The sequence below is a fragment of the Panthera tigris genome, chromosome A2 (assembly GCF_018350195.1).
Source record: "Panthera tigris isolate Pti1 chromosome A2, P.tigris_Pti1_mat1.1, whole genome shotgun sequence".
In the NCBI taxonomy this organism is placed as follows: Eukaryota; Metazoa; Chordata; class Mammalia; order Carnivora; family Felidae; genus Panthera; species Panthera tigris.
In genome coordinates this window covers 20237257-20251790 of record NC_056661.1, presented here as the reverse complement: position 1 = coordinate 20251790, position 14534 = coordinate 20237257, and the positions used below count along the sequence as shown (strand labels likewise).

The following is a 14534-nucleotide window of genomic DNA, read 5'->3' as shown; positions in this document are numbered from 1 at the left end:
GATTTGTTTTATAAAGGTTAAAAACCACAGCCCCTGAGACTCCTGGGGGATACAGGCACACAAACATAATTATTTTACAGCCTTAATCCTCGTGAGAACAAAGTACCAGTGGGGGTGCAGGGGAAGGAATATTTGGTTTAGATACTCTAGGAATCTAATCTCCCCTTTGGTTACTTCTCACCCCTTTCCAGGCCTTACCTTGGCCCCACAGCAATCACCCAATGTGTTGTTAATTGTTGGGTGCTCAGTAATGTGTGGTTGGACCAACTCAGACCATAGGACCACCATTCCCTCTTGCTAAACCTAAACCTCTACTCCTGGTTAGTAAACTCACTCTGCTTTTTTTTTTTAATTAAAAATTTTAAGTTTATTTCTTTATTTTGAGAGAGAGAGAGAGAGAGAGAGCGCCAGCACAAGCAGGGGAGGGGCAGAGATAAGGAGAGACAGAATCCCAAGCAGTCTCCACACCATCAGTGCAGAGCTTGATGCAGGGCTCAAACTCACGAACCATGAGATCATGACCTGAGCCAACATCAAGAGTCAACGCTGAACAGACTATGCCACACAGGTGCCCCATAAACTCACTCTCCTTTAATTCCTGGCCCAAATGTCATCTCTTCCGGGTTGTCTCCATGAACATAAAGGTCAGTCCTTTCTCTGGGCTTTCTTGGCATTTCATTCCACAAATATTTATTGGGCACATTCTGTTTCAGCCCTGAAGACAGTTATACAGCTTGGCCTCTGTCCTTAGAGCTTATGTCCACTGGGAAAGGCAGACCAGGAGCAAGCAGTTATACCACTATGAGACGGAAGCACAGGTTAAATACCTTAAGAATTGCAGGAGACATCTTGGAGACTACTTAGCTCACGCTCCCCTTTCCAAAACTTCCCACCCACTCAGGAATGGGGCCTGGAGGCTATGTTTATGCTATATGTCTCAGTTATCCAGCAGTAGCTGATTGGCCCAGGGAGAATACCTAATTACAGATGGGCCAATTGGATTCTATATCCCAAGAATTTCAAGTTTCGAAGGTACAGAGAGCTATGACACAACCAGTCAGAGGGCATTGGGCTGGGAGTCTCAGAAGAGGGAGGGAAGGAAAGGTGAGGGCTCCTGCTGGAGAAGTCCAGAAAGTACCCCCTTCTCTTCAGCACCTTGTTTTACTTAAGGGAGTTTCAGGGGTTTTAGGCATCATCAAAATGACCCCAACTGAGGCAGGAGTGGTCAGGTAGGCTCCCAACCTGGCTGAGCTAAAAGGAAGGGGTGGGGGGACAGGCAGACCAGGTCAGGAGAAGGAGTGAGAGTTGGATAAAAGGCAGGGAAGAGGATTCTGAGTAGGGGGGAACAGAATAGGCAAAAGCCAAGAGGTAGGAACCGTGCGAGTAAGATGGAAAGAAACAAGACTAGAGTTGTGACCAGGACTAGGGTCACACATGCCCTTGTAAGGCACATTGAAGTCTAAAACGACTTGCAATTTAAATTGCACTAAGAGGGGCATCTGGGTGGCTCAGTTGGTTAAGCTTCGAATTAGGTCATGATTTCGCAGTTTGTGAGTTTGAGCCCTGCATCAGGGCTGTCAGCACAGAGCCAACTTCAGATCCTCTGTCCCCCTCCCTCTGTGCCCCTCCACCTGTCTCAAAAATAAATAAATAAACTGGAAAAAAATATGGGGCACATGGGTGTCTCAGTTGATTAAGCATCTGACTCTTCTTTTCGGCTCAGGTCATATTCTTACCGCCTGTAAGTTTGATCCCTGCATCCGGTTCTGCACGGTCAGCGTGGAGCATGCTTGGGATTCTCTCTCTCCCTCTCTCTTTCTGCCTCTTCTCCACTTGTACACTCTCTCTCTTTCAAAATAAACAAATAAACTAAAAAAAAATTGCACTAACAGTGAAGGTTAGGGGATCATACCATGGGTAGTGAGAACTCTGTGATGATCCCAGCAGATGTTGCTGGCCTAAAATGAGGGTGTGGGAGAGCACAAATGGACAAATGGGGTCAGCACTGTTTAGGAAATGGCATGGTTTGGTCTTCATAACTACAAGTGGGGATAAGGGAAGGGAGGAGTCAGTGTGACACCTGCCTACCTGGGGATGACTTTTGTGGAGAGGGGAGCTTACCTGAAAGGCAGAGAAGCAGCGCTAGAGAGGGTAGGGTTGCTTAGAGCCTCATTGTGTAAAGCAGGGACCAGAAGCAATAGCCCTGGCCTCACTTGATAGCTTGTTAGAAAGACAGATGCTAAGGACCCAACCCAAACTACCACAATAAAGTTTAAGAGGCTCTCATTGAAATAGCACCTGATAAGTCATGAGTGTCAGCTCCATTCCTTTTTCCTTGTCCTGCTCTCTACCCAGTTTAATCTGTCAGTGGAGATCCCTCGGTTTTAAGGATCAGTGAAGACCCCTCAATATGTATGTAGACTTTGAGATGTATGGGTAGTTTTCTGGGGAGAGGATTTGTAGCAAGGTAAAGACCTATAAGTTAAATGAAATTGAGAATAAAGAAAATTCATGAAACCAGAAGTTGGTTCTTTGAAAAGATCAATAGGGGCACCTGGGTGGCTCAGTTGGTTAAGTGCCTGACTTTGGCTCAGGTCATGATTTCACAGTTCATGGGTTCGAGCCCTGCATCAGGCTCTGCACTGACAATGTGGACCCTGCTTGGGACTATCTCTCTTTCCCTCTCTCTCTGCCCCTCTCCACTTGCTCTCTCTCTCTCTCTCTCTCTCTGTCAAAAATAAACAAATAAACTTAAAAACAAAAGATCAATAAAGTTGACAAAACTTTAGTTAGACTGACCAAGAATAAAAGAGATTACTAAATCTAATTCAAATTGCTAAAATAAAAAAAATGGAAGTGGGAACATTACTAATGATCCTACAGAATAAAAAAGATTGTAAGAGATTATTATGAACATAGTAAGCTGGATGAAGTGGACAAATTTCTTGAAACACAAAACCCACCAAGATTAAATCATGAAGAAATAGAAATTTTGAGTAGACCTACAACTAGTAAGGAGATTGAATCAGTAATCTAAAGTCTCCCAACAAATAAAACCCTGAACCTAATAGCTTCATTGGTGAATTCTACCCAACATTAAAAAAAAAAAAAAGTTTATTTATCTTTGAGAGGTGGGGGGAGGGGCAGAAAGAGAGGGGGAGGGAAGATCCAAAGTGGGCTCTGTGCTGACAGCAGAGAGCCTGATGCAGGGTTCAAATTCACAAACTGTGAGATCATGAACTGGTCCGAAGCCAGACAATTTAGCCAACTGAGTCACCCAGGTGCCACTCTATGCAATATTTAAAGAAGAACTAATACCAATCCTTCTCAAACTTCCAAATAAATGAAGAGGAAAGAACACTTGCTAACTTATCCTACAAGGCCAACATTGCCAATATCAAAGTCGGATAAAAGACACTACAAGAAAACTACATATAATTATACCTTATGAACATTGATGAAAAAATACTTAATAGAATATTAGCAAACCAAATTCAGCAGCATACTAAAAGGAATATACACCACAACCAATTGTGATCTATTCCTGGAATGCAAGAATAGTTCATCATACTAAAATCAATCAGGGTATTACTAACAAAATGAAGGAGGAGGAAGCACATAATCTCAATTGATAGAGAAAAAACATTTGACAAAATTCAACACCTTTTCATGATAAAATCACTAAAAGAACGAGTAACAGAAGGAAACTACTTCAATATGATAGGAGTCATATATAAAAAAACCCACAGCAAAAAACAAGCCCAAATCACAATGGTGAAAATCTGAAAGCTCTTCCTCCAACATCAGGAACAAGGTAACGATGGATGCCTGCTTTTGCCACTTCTATTCAATACAGTACTGGAATTTTAACCAGAGAAATTAGTCCAGAAAAAGAAATTAAAGGCATCTAAGTTGGAAAGGAAGAAGTAAAATAATCCCTGTTTGAAGATAATAGGATCTCATATGTAGGAAACCCTAAAGATTCCAAACAAACAAACAAACAAAAAAACTGCTAGAACTAATAAACGAATTCAGCAAAGTAGCAGGAAACAAGTCAACACACAAAATAAGTTTCATTTCTATACATTAGCAATGAAATAAACAGAAATAGCGGTGCCTGGGTGACTCAGTTGGTTAAGTGTCCGACTTCGGCTCAGGTCATGATCTCACAGTTCATGAGTTTGAGCCCCTTATCGAGCTCTGTGCTGACAGCTCAGAGCCTGGAGCCTGCTTCGGATTCTGTGTCTCACGCTCTCTGTCTGCCAGGCCCCCTCAAAAATAAATAAACTTAAAAAAAAAAATAAACAGAAAGAACAAGTGTTGGTGAGGAAGTGGAGAAATTGGAACTTTTCTGCATTGTTTGTGAGAATGTAAAATGACACAGCAACTGTGGAAACAGTACAGTGGCTCTACAAAAAATTAAAACTAGATTTACCATATAATGTAGCAATTCCACTTCTGAGTATGTACCCCGAAGAACTGAAAACAGCATCTCAAAGAGATATTTATACATCCATGTTTCATAGCAGCATTATTCACAATAGCTAAAATGTGGAAGGAACCCGTGTCCATTGATGCATAAATGCACGAACAAAAGGTGATATATACATACCGTGGAATATTATTTAGCCTCTAAAAGGAAGGAAATCCTGTTGCATGCTACAACATGGAGGAATCTTGAGGTCAGTCATTTGAAAGACAGATACTGTAAGATTCCACTTTTTAAAAAAAATTTTAATGTTTATTTATTTTTGAGAGTAAGAGAGACAGAGCATGAGAGACAGTGAGAGAGGGAGACACAGAATCCAAAGCAGGCTCCAGGCTCTGAGCTGTCAGCACAGAGTCCAATGTGGGGCTGGAACTCACAGACCCCGAGACCATGACCTGAGCCAAAGTTGGAAGCTTAACCGAGTGAGCCACTCAGGCGCCTCTGTAAGATTCCACTTACCTGAGGTATCTAAAGCAGTCAAATTCACAGAACAGAAAGTAGAATGGTAGTTGCCAGGGACTGGGGGGAACAGAGAATGGGGAGTTAATATTAATGGGTAGAGAGTTTCAATTTTAAAAAATAAAAGAGCTACAATGAAGATGATGGATGGTGGTCATGGTTGTACATTATGAATATATTTAGTGCCACTGAACTGTACACTTAAAAAGGTTAAAAGGGTAAACTTTTATATGTATATGTATTTTATCACAATAAAAGAAAAAAAAAAACAGAAAAAAAAAAAAGAGTTAAGAACTACTGGGATCCAGAGAAACTTTTCCATAGTTGGATGTGGGGTTACAAACACAATGGAACACTGAACATTGTGTGAGAGCAAAGTGAACTTTTTGTTTTTATAAAAACCATTTGTTTCCTATGTAAGTATATCTGGGGTTTAGGAAACACAGAGCTGGTCCTTAAGGAGCCACATGTCAACTCTCTTGAATGCTCTGATGCGCTTTAGCAGCCTGTGGGGTCCCAGAACATGTTCATTACAGCCACTGTCACATTGTATGGCTGTTTGTGTGGCTATCAACCTGAAGAGCCTGTGGACATGAGGTAGAACCCTGTTTCCTACCCAGCACATGGTACTCCATCAATGAATGAAAGAATCAGCAAATGAGTGTCTATTAGGAAGTGATGCACCTACAGTTCTAAGAAGGAGAGGGAAATCACAGTTTGGGTTCTTCCCATGGTTCTCTCCATCTATTTATTTCCACTTTTTACAGTCTGGCCCTGACCCTTACCACTTGCAGGAAGCCTTCCCAGATTATGCCCAGCTACCACATTGAAGGTTTGGGCCTCCAGGATAACTCATCTTCATCATTTCCCTTTCACCTGAAGAAGGAAGTAGGCAAGAAAGTTAACACAGGGAAGAATGAGCTGCCTAAAAAGGCAGCTAGGTAGGCTGGGAGAGGGAGGATGGGGAATCAGGCCCTCTATACTCCAGCATCTCCAACTCCAGACTCCAAAAGAGAGGGGTTGGGATGCTTCCTCATCCTTCCCCAGAGCAGGTATCCCAACAGACCTGGGGGATGCCACTGGGCTGCTCAAGTCCTTCTGGGAAGAAGATGTTGTCCTCCAAGGTGGCATCTTCGAAAGGCTGCTGGAGGAGGGGATAAGTACCGTAGGTCAAGCTAGGGTACTGGCCGAATGCTCACCTCCTGTGCCTCCTTTCCTGATGGAGAAAGCAGGAGTTCTGGACTTTGCCCTTATAGCCGAGCAGGCTTGGACAAGTTAGTTAATTTCTCTGAGCCACAGCTTACTCATCTGTTAAAATGGAGCAATGATGCCTACCTTGTAGGACTGTTGAAAGAACACTTTGAGGGTCTGAGCATGGGACCTTGCTCAAAGAAGATGCTCTGTGTCTGCCTGGACTTAGTGCAGAACTCTAGCTGCACAAAGATCAGTAACTTTCACCAGAGGCCTGGCTGTAGCATCACCAGTTAAACCATGTGACTGAGCTAGTGACAAAGCCTCTGGTGCCTCAGCATCCTGAGATAAAGGGTGGGAAAGATCTGTTCCCACCATCTCCCTCTCATGAGTGGCAGCTGAGAGGAAACCACGGGACAGAGATGGCTTTAGAATAAAACACAAAAGCCAACTCATACTGAGCAATTACCTGGGTCAGGCTAAGTCCTTAATGTTCATTAGCTCATATAATCCTTGCAGACACCATGGGAAGGGTACTATTATTCTCTGTATATATCAGTTTTACTTCTATCTACTTACTATTTTTATTTCTATTAAAACAATTTTTTAATGTTTATTTTTGAGAGAGAGACAGAATGCAAGCAGGAGAGGGGCAGAAAGAGAGGGAGACACAGAATCCGAAGCAGGCTCCAGGCTCTGAGCTGTCAGCACAGAGCCCTATGTGGAGCTCGAACCCATGAACTGCGAGATCATGACCTGAGCCAAAGTCAGACACTCAACCGACTGAACCACCCAGGTGCCCCTCTACTTAACATTTTTAGAGAAGTTTTAGATTCACAACAAAATTGAGCAGAAAGTACACAGCCCCCACACTTCCCCCCCACACCCGCCTCCTCCCTCACCCCAGCCTCCTCAATTACCAACATTCTCCACCAGAGTGGTACATTTGTCACAATCAGTGAACCTACACTGACTCATCACCATCTCCCAGAGTCTGTAGTTTATTAGCACTCTTGGTGTTTGTATATTCTATGGATTTGGACAAATGTATGGTGACATGTATAGTTTTACTTTTCAATACGATTTATTTTTACCAAAGCAGTACATGTTCAGTGGCTTCGAAGCTAAAGTACAAAAAGAGCTTATATGGAAAAGCAATCTGCCCTGCCCACTCTTTCTAACCCAAGGCCCAGGCCTCAGGGGCAGAGTGGATCCTTGTTCTGTAGTCCTCAGCCTCGGGAGGCCGGCGGGGGGGGGGGGTTCACCCTTAGCACTGAGGTGATGAACCTTCTTTTTAGGATAAGGACTATCAGAAGGGAGTGGAGACAAATAGCCCATTGGGGCCAAATGGCCAGATTGGATACCCTCTACCCCAAGGTCAGCCAAGAATCTCCAATAAGACATTCTAAAGGTTATTATAAAATCCCTGCTTACTTCTTTAGAAGCCCTAGAGATCATTTTTGGACTTTTGCTGGATGAGGAGAGCTAAAGCCCAACACAGGAAGGCTGCCATGATGTGAAGCTCCTGGGGCAGAGGGAGATTGGGTTCTGGCTGGCTGTGTATCCTGGGAAAACTTCTCCCCTCTGGACTTTGAGATCTTCATGTGAAAAACCAGAGAGTTGGACAGCTGATCCCTATGGCCATGTCTCAGCTGACAGAGGGAGTCTGGGCTCCTATTGCTTAGCGGCCCATCTCTAGTGCTCTTCCTGTGAGCTGGGTACTTCCTTGTAACCACCTTCAAAGTAAGCATTATTGCCCCATTTTATGGATGAGAAATTGAGACCCAGAAGTGTTGTCAGGCCACATAGCTAAAGAGGAGCAGGGTCAGGATTCTAAATCAGGGCGCATGCTCTCCTTCCCTGGGGCTGGATCACTGAGCCTTCTGTCCCACTTTCACTGGAATAGGTGCTCTGGTGTGTGTGTGTGTGTGTGTGTGTGTGTGTGTGTGTGTGTGGCAGGTGAGTGGGTATGTAGGTAGGAGAGTAACAGAGGATCCCATGGCTTCCAGTAGCAGCAGGGCCCAGCTCACTAGGCCCCCAGGATTTCAAGTCTCCAGGCCCACCTCAGGGTGAAGAGCATCACATCCACATTCTGTTTGATGCCAGCTTCTCACCCCAGACCAGTATTCTTGGCTTTGGCTGTGAATGAATCACCTGTGGAGCTTTGGGAAACAATAGTGTCTGTGACCCATCTGTAGAGATACTGATTTAATTGATCTGGAACAGGCTCCTGGCACTGGGAGATCATCAAAACTCCACAGGTGATTCAAATGTGCAGCTAGGGCGGAGAACCTTGTACTAGCCTCTCAGCTTACTGAAGAGCCTTGTTTTTGCTTCACCATGCCTGGCCCTAGGGAATGTCTGCTGTCTTTGCCCTGCCTCCCTAGCCATCAGGGCAGAGAAAAAGCAGTAGCCTTTGTTTTCTGCTACAATGTAACTACCTTTCTCTGTAACAAGGTCCACAGCACCATTACTCTGCCCTCTTGAATTTCTGGTCCTCCTCAGAGTAGCCAAGGCCATGATGCTTTTTATGGATTCTTTGAAACTAAAGCCCCTGGAATCCAGTCCTAACAGGTTTGGGGGTGGGAAGCCCACCTTGCTCTCTGCTCTGCATCTTTGAGGAAAAGAAATGGGGGAGGGCAGGGTTTGCTCTCCACCCAGGCTGCCCTGAGTATTTTCTGGCTCCTAGGTAAGGCTTGCAGCCCCATGAAATTAGTATGTCCTGCATTCAAAAAAGGACAAGGAGAGGGGCGCCTGGGTGGCTCAGTCGGTTGAGTGTCTGACTCTTGATTTTGGCTCAACTCATGGCCTCAGGGTTGTGAGATAGAGCCCCTTTTTTGGGCTCTGTGCTGAGTGTGGAGCCTGCTTGAGTGTCTCTTTCCTCCTCTCCCTCTCTGCCTCTCCCCCACTCACATGCACGTGTGTACTCTCTCTCAAAAAAAAACAAAAACCCACACAAAAACTCCGAAAAAAACTTTAAAAAAGGACAAGGACAATTCTGGAGGCTACAAGAATCTCAGAAGAGAGGCAAATCTGAATGCTACCCAGAGAATGAGAATCTCCTGTCTCCTGCCTACTGAACTCAGGTTCAGAAAGGTGCCTGATGTGCTCCTGACTTAGGACACCTATGTGGGCTTTGGGCCACAGAGCCCTGGATGCTGATTTCAGAACCCATAAAAGAGAATCAAAGTTAGGAGTAGAGGGCTAGGTGAGAGGTGGGTTGGAGATGTACTGGCGGTTGTAATTAAGCCGAGCCAGGACCAGGAACTGGAAGTGATAGTGGGGGAAGTTACTCAGGACAGGACTCTGAGGTGGCCACTAAATGTGGTATTCCTTAGCCTGCTCTCTTTCTTTTTAAAGCCTGGGCTTTGAAGTCACAGATTTATGGCAGGCTAAGCCAAGATGGGTCTGGAAGCCACATGACAGATGGTTTTCAAACTGAGTTCCTTAGAATCCTAAGGAGTTCCTCAGAATTGGTAGGAACTCTGCCACACGGTGTCCTCCAACTCCCAACATGGCTTCTTTTTTCTACTTAATGAACAGATGTACAAGATTTCACTGGGAAAAAAAAAAAAAGGATTCTACACTAAAATAATACTAACAAAATTTAAAAACCGTAGCTCTAGTAAACTTCTGATGGGGAAACTTGCCCAGGGTCGCCCTCTAGTCTTTTACCCCTTAGACCAGGCCTGTCCCCACAGCACACTCGCAGGCTCCATAGAGTATACAGTAGAAGACCCTCTGTGGAAGTATGGCTTCAATGCTGCAACAAAAATGGCCAAGAGAGGAGCCACATGGGGGAGGGCCACTCTTAACAGAATGAATGACCCCAAGACCCAGAACTTCAGCCCCCGAGAGACAGTGTGAAGCTGCCTTGGCTCTAATGTCAAAAGCCCTCGTGATTCTAGTCTGTTCTTACCTTCAGGTAAATGTAGGGACCTGACCTGGGAGGTAGGGCCCTAGGGATTCCAGGCTGCCCCACCACTTCCTGGGCCATAGCTTTCTCTTTAAGGAAGGCAACTTGGGGGGGGGGGGTCACCTGGGTGGCTCAGTGGGTTGAGCCTCCGACTTCGGCTTAGGTCATGATCTCACGGCTCTCGTGAGTTCGAGCCCCATGTCGGACTCTGTGCTGACAGCTCAGAGCCTGGAGCCTTCATATTCTGGGTCTCCCTCTCTTTCTCTGCCTTCTCCCACTCATGCTGTCTCTCTCTGTCTCTCAAAAATAAATAAAACATTTTAAAAAATTAAAAAAAAAAGGAAGGCAGCTGGGCACAGTCACTCAGCTCCTAGACTGTGGGCCCTTGAGAGCAGGACATGTCATCTCCATCATGTGCTGCATCCTCCTCAGCCCAAGTGACACAGGATACAAGGTGAGGCATAGAGCTGAAACTCAGGAATCCTTAGCTTCACAGAAAATATTTTTTATTGATTAAAAAAATTTATTTTGAGAGAGAGAGACAGAAAGTGAGTGGGGAAGGGGCAGAGAGAGAGAGAGAGAGAGAGAGAAAGAGAGACAGAATCTGAAGCAGGCTCCAGGCTCCGAGCTGTCAGCACAGAGTCCAACACAGCACTTGAACTCACAGGCTGTGAGATCATGACCTGACCTGAAGTTGGAGGCTCAACTGACTGAGCCACCCAGGCACCCCTATTGATTTTTTTTAAACAAGGCTTCAGGGGTGCCTGGGTGGCTCAGTCAGTTAAGTGTCTGACTTCGACTCAGGTCATGATCTCAAGGTTCATGGGTTTGAACCCTGCATCAGGCTCTGTGCTAACAGCTCAGAGCCTAGAGTCTGTGTCTCCCTCTCTGCCTCTCCCCCACTAGTGCTCTGTCTCTTTTTCTCTCTTAAAAATAAATACTAAAACAAATTTTTTTTCTTTTTTTTTTTAATTTTTTTTTAACATTTATTCATTTTTGAAAGGCAGAGAGAGACAGAGCGTGAATGGGGGAGGGGCATCGAGAGGGAGACACAGAAACAGAAGCAGGCTCCAGGCTCCAGGCTCCAGGCTCCGAGCCATCAGCACAGAGCCATCAGCACAGAGCCATCAGCACAGAGCCCGACGCGGGGCTCGAACTCACGGACCGCGAGATCATGACCTGAGCCGAAGCCGGCCACTTAACCGACTGAGCCACCCAGGTGCCCCTAAAACAAATTTTTTAAACAAGACTTCAATCAAGTGGCTCTCCTGAATCTCGCCCCCCCCTCCCCCTACAAACTGTGACCTTCCACAGCAGTGGTTGACTTTGTATACTATATGTAGTGAAACTTTCTTCTCCCTCCTGTTTTCTTTTATGGGTTAGCTTCTCTGGTGGTAGAAATTTCTATACCCTGGAGAGAGTGGGCTCTGGGTATTCCCATTTATTCTCCCAACCTTTTTCTTCCTCTGAGCAGTCCAACGGGTGAGGGTATCCCAAGGCCAACGGGGCTGCTTATCAATGCAGAAGAATGTGAGAGCATGCGCTTGCCCAGGAAACAGGTGGAAAATTCAACCACAAGTGAATGACCATCGATGGATTGCACTGAGGGGAAGACTGAATCCTCAGCTCAGAGGTCTTAACCTCTCTTTGCCATGGAACATCCAGAACATCAGTGATCAGAACTTTTATATGTATTCAATTGGGGTGGGGCCCTCTATTCACCCTCTTCCTCTGGGTCTCAAGGGACAGGATGATGGCCAAAGACCACAGACCACAGACCCAGGCGCCTGCTGTTCTTACCTCCCTGCAATGACCAAGATTTGAGAAACTGTTCTCATCCCCAGGTCTCCGACTGACCCCCTCATGCTTTACAACCTGAGCCCCTCCAGACCCCCCACCTCCCTCAGAGTCCAAAGGCCACTTCTGAAGCCCTCCATAGCCCCAAGTAATTCCCACTAATCCCTGGTTGTCCTGGTCCCTGGTCCTGTGGGGAGGCAGCCAGCTTTGTGACTTCACAAAAGGCCATCTTGTGACAAGTTTGGACCAGATGAAGCAGGAACTAGACAGAGGGGCTCCCCCCAGAAACACCGTGTGACTTTTCATGGAGAGACACCCCCACCTCTGAGGGAATGAAGAGGAACTGCCTCATGGTAAGAGCCCAGGACATCTTCTACACTTAGAAACACCTTTCCTTAATGACTTCAACTCCCAGACCTAACTGGATATTCCTGGCTACCCTGGCAATATGTCTCAGAGGTCCAGGCCCATTGCAGCAAGGTTTAGGGAGGGGCAGGAGGTGGTGGATACTTCAAGTGGTGGTGGTGACGGTGGGTCTCTGGCCTCTGAATGGGAAGTCAGATGAGCCTCCTTCCGTTACACAAAGCTAATCTTCTCTAGGCTTTTCAAAGTAAAAAGACTGATAGATGTTTTATGTGACCTGAGTCTTCATCAGGGTCTGCCCCTGTGGTCTCCAGAGTACCTTCAAATAGGTCAGGACTGAGATCCCTGAATTCCATAGAAAGGTTTCATGGCCACAAACAGGTATTGTCAAAAATCCAAGGTCTTTTCTCTCCAATTCTGACTCCACTGTTGTTCCTCCTGGAAGAACTTATGATTCCAGGAACGTGAGGCAAAAGAGGCTGGGGGTGCTTTCTCTTTACCTTCCTTGCACCTGTTCCTCACCCTCTTACCTGGAGCATAGTCTCTGGAAAGGGCAGGCCACAGGAGTCAGCAGGGATGCTAACTGGCAGCCAGGCTGTCATCTGATAGGTAGTGCAGGTACCTGGAAGGCAGAGGTTGGCCCCCTTCATGCTGCAGCCCTTGTTTGTGATGGGCAGGTTCACTGTGAGGGTAGTCCAGGGTATATCTATGGCCACCCCCTCTGCCCTCTACTTTGTGACATCACCATCCTGCTAGAGGGCCCAGAGAAAGAAGCAAGTGTGCTCTGGGCAAGGATTCTAGATACAGGCCTCCCAGCAGGGAGGCAGGGTGGATAGGCTGGTTTGGGAAGGTGACATGTCTGGCTTTACATCTAAGGGGCTCCTTGGCCTTGACTACTTTCACCTTTGATCAGTGGTAGCTCTTAAAGCTCTTAAAGCATCTGGAGGCCTAGGAACAGATCTTCTTAAACCACCCTCTGACCCGTGCAATTTTCAGTTCTGGGGTGGGACAGAGAGGTGGACAGGTGATCCCCCCCAGGGTGGTTCCTTTGCTACTTCCCAGCACTTTTGAAAATATTCCCTAGGATTTTTTTCTGGTTAGGAGCTCATTTCTCATTTAAATGAGGAAAACCTGAGCTCTGCCAGCAGCTAGTCCTGGGAGCAAAGAGAAACCAGCTGAAGAACTTAAACAGGGACAGCATTAGACCAAGAATAATCAAAATAGGAATAGTCATCACTTCTCTAACACTTACTGTGTGGTAGGCCTCAAGCCGAGTATTTTACATGCATTATCACATTTAATCCTCAATGCTAGAAAGAAGATGTTATTTCTACTTTCCAGCAAAAGAAACTGAAGCTCGGGAGGCGGAGTGATTAGGCCAAGGTTCCACAGCTGGTAAATGGGAGCACCAGTATTAGGATGCAGGTCTATTTTCTTCCCAGGCTGGACTCCACTGCTGACCCATCTCCATCTGCAAACTCTTCCCAGTAAAGAGGAAAAACTATTTTCTTATTCTTGACCACAACCAATGGGGTTAAAGAGAGAAGGGTAGATGGGAAGAATTTGAGCCTAATAGCACTCACATCATCAGCTTGTGGCTAAAGGAGCCTTGACTGCTTTGCTTGTCTAATGAAACCCTTTGGGAGACAGCTGTTCTTATTTGCTTCTAACTATTTTGCAGATGATTTAAGAGAGGCTCTGGGGACCACATGCAGGGAGTCCTTGGGGTCCAGGGCTGAGCAGTGGTTCTGAGGTGGTGTTGCCAGATAAAATATAAGATGACCAGTTCACTTTTTAAAAATGTTTATTTATTTATTTTGATAAGAGAGTAAGAGAATGCTTGTGAGAGAGGCAGAGAGAGAGGGAGAGAGAAAATCCCAAGCAGGCTGCACACTGTCAGTGCAGAGCCTGACACGGGGCTCAGTCCCGTGAACCGTGAGATCATGACATAAGCCAAAATCAAGAGTCAGATGCCGTACCCACTGAGCCACCCAGGTGCCCCAGGATGACCAGTTCACTTTTAATTTCAGATGAAAAATATATAAAAAAATACAAGTATGTCCTAAAGATTGCATGGGGCTCTTCCGGAGGCTCTTCAGTCTTGTTGAGACCCTGGTAGGTGGGAGCTGGGGGGGGGGGGGTTGGGGGGGTGGTCTGCTTCATTTCCTACTTGAGCCTCAGGCCCCTCTATGAAGTTGAACCTGTGGGAATAGGAGGCAGAGACTGACTTCTGGAGACCACAGCTACTGTGGCCACTGGACAAGGTGGGGTTCAAACTTTGTGGAGTCTCATTTTTTCCCTCTGCAAAACAAGAGTGGT

At 45.9% G+C, this 14534-nt stretch overlaps 1 protein-coding gene and 1 long non-coding RNA gene across 12 annotated transcripts in view; one reads left to right on the top strand and one right to left on the bottom strand.

Moving 5' to 3' along the window:
* Positions 1-5676: 5676 nt before the first annotated feature.
* On the bottom strand, positions 5677-12923 carry LOC122236659. The gene is made up of 3 exons (XR_006214808.1): positions 12746-12923; positions 6015-6164; positions 5677-5824 (listed from the first exon to the last, which is right to left on the bottom strand). It is a non-coding gene; the product is annotated as an uncharacterized LOC122236659 (long non-coding RNA).
* The window catches only part of DCAF1 (DDB1 and CUL4 associated factor 1), an 89542-nt gene continuing 87020 nt past the window's right edge, over positions 12013-14534 (top strand). For 4 of the 11 annotated variants that reach the window (XR_006214804.1, XR_006214803.1, XR_006214802.1 and 1 more), the window contains exon 1: positions 12032-12205. The gene's annotated coding sequence lies outside the window, so the exon portion shown is untranslated. Of the gene's footprint in view, positions 12206-14534 lie in introns of all 11 variants that reach the window. The other 7 variants (XR_006214806.1, XR_006214805.1, XM_042979039.1 and 4 more) reach the window with 5 other exon arrangements.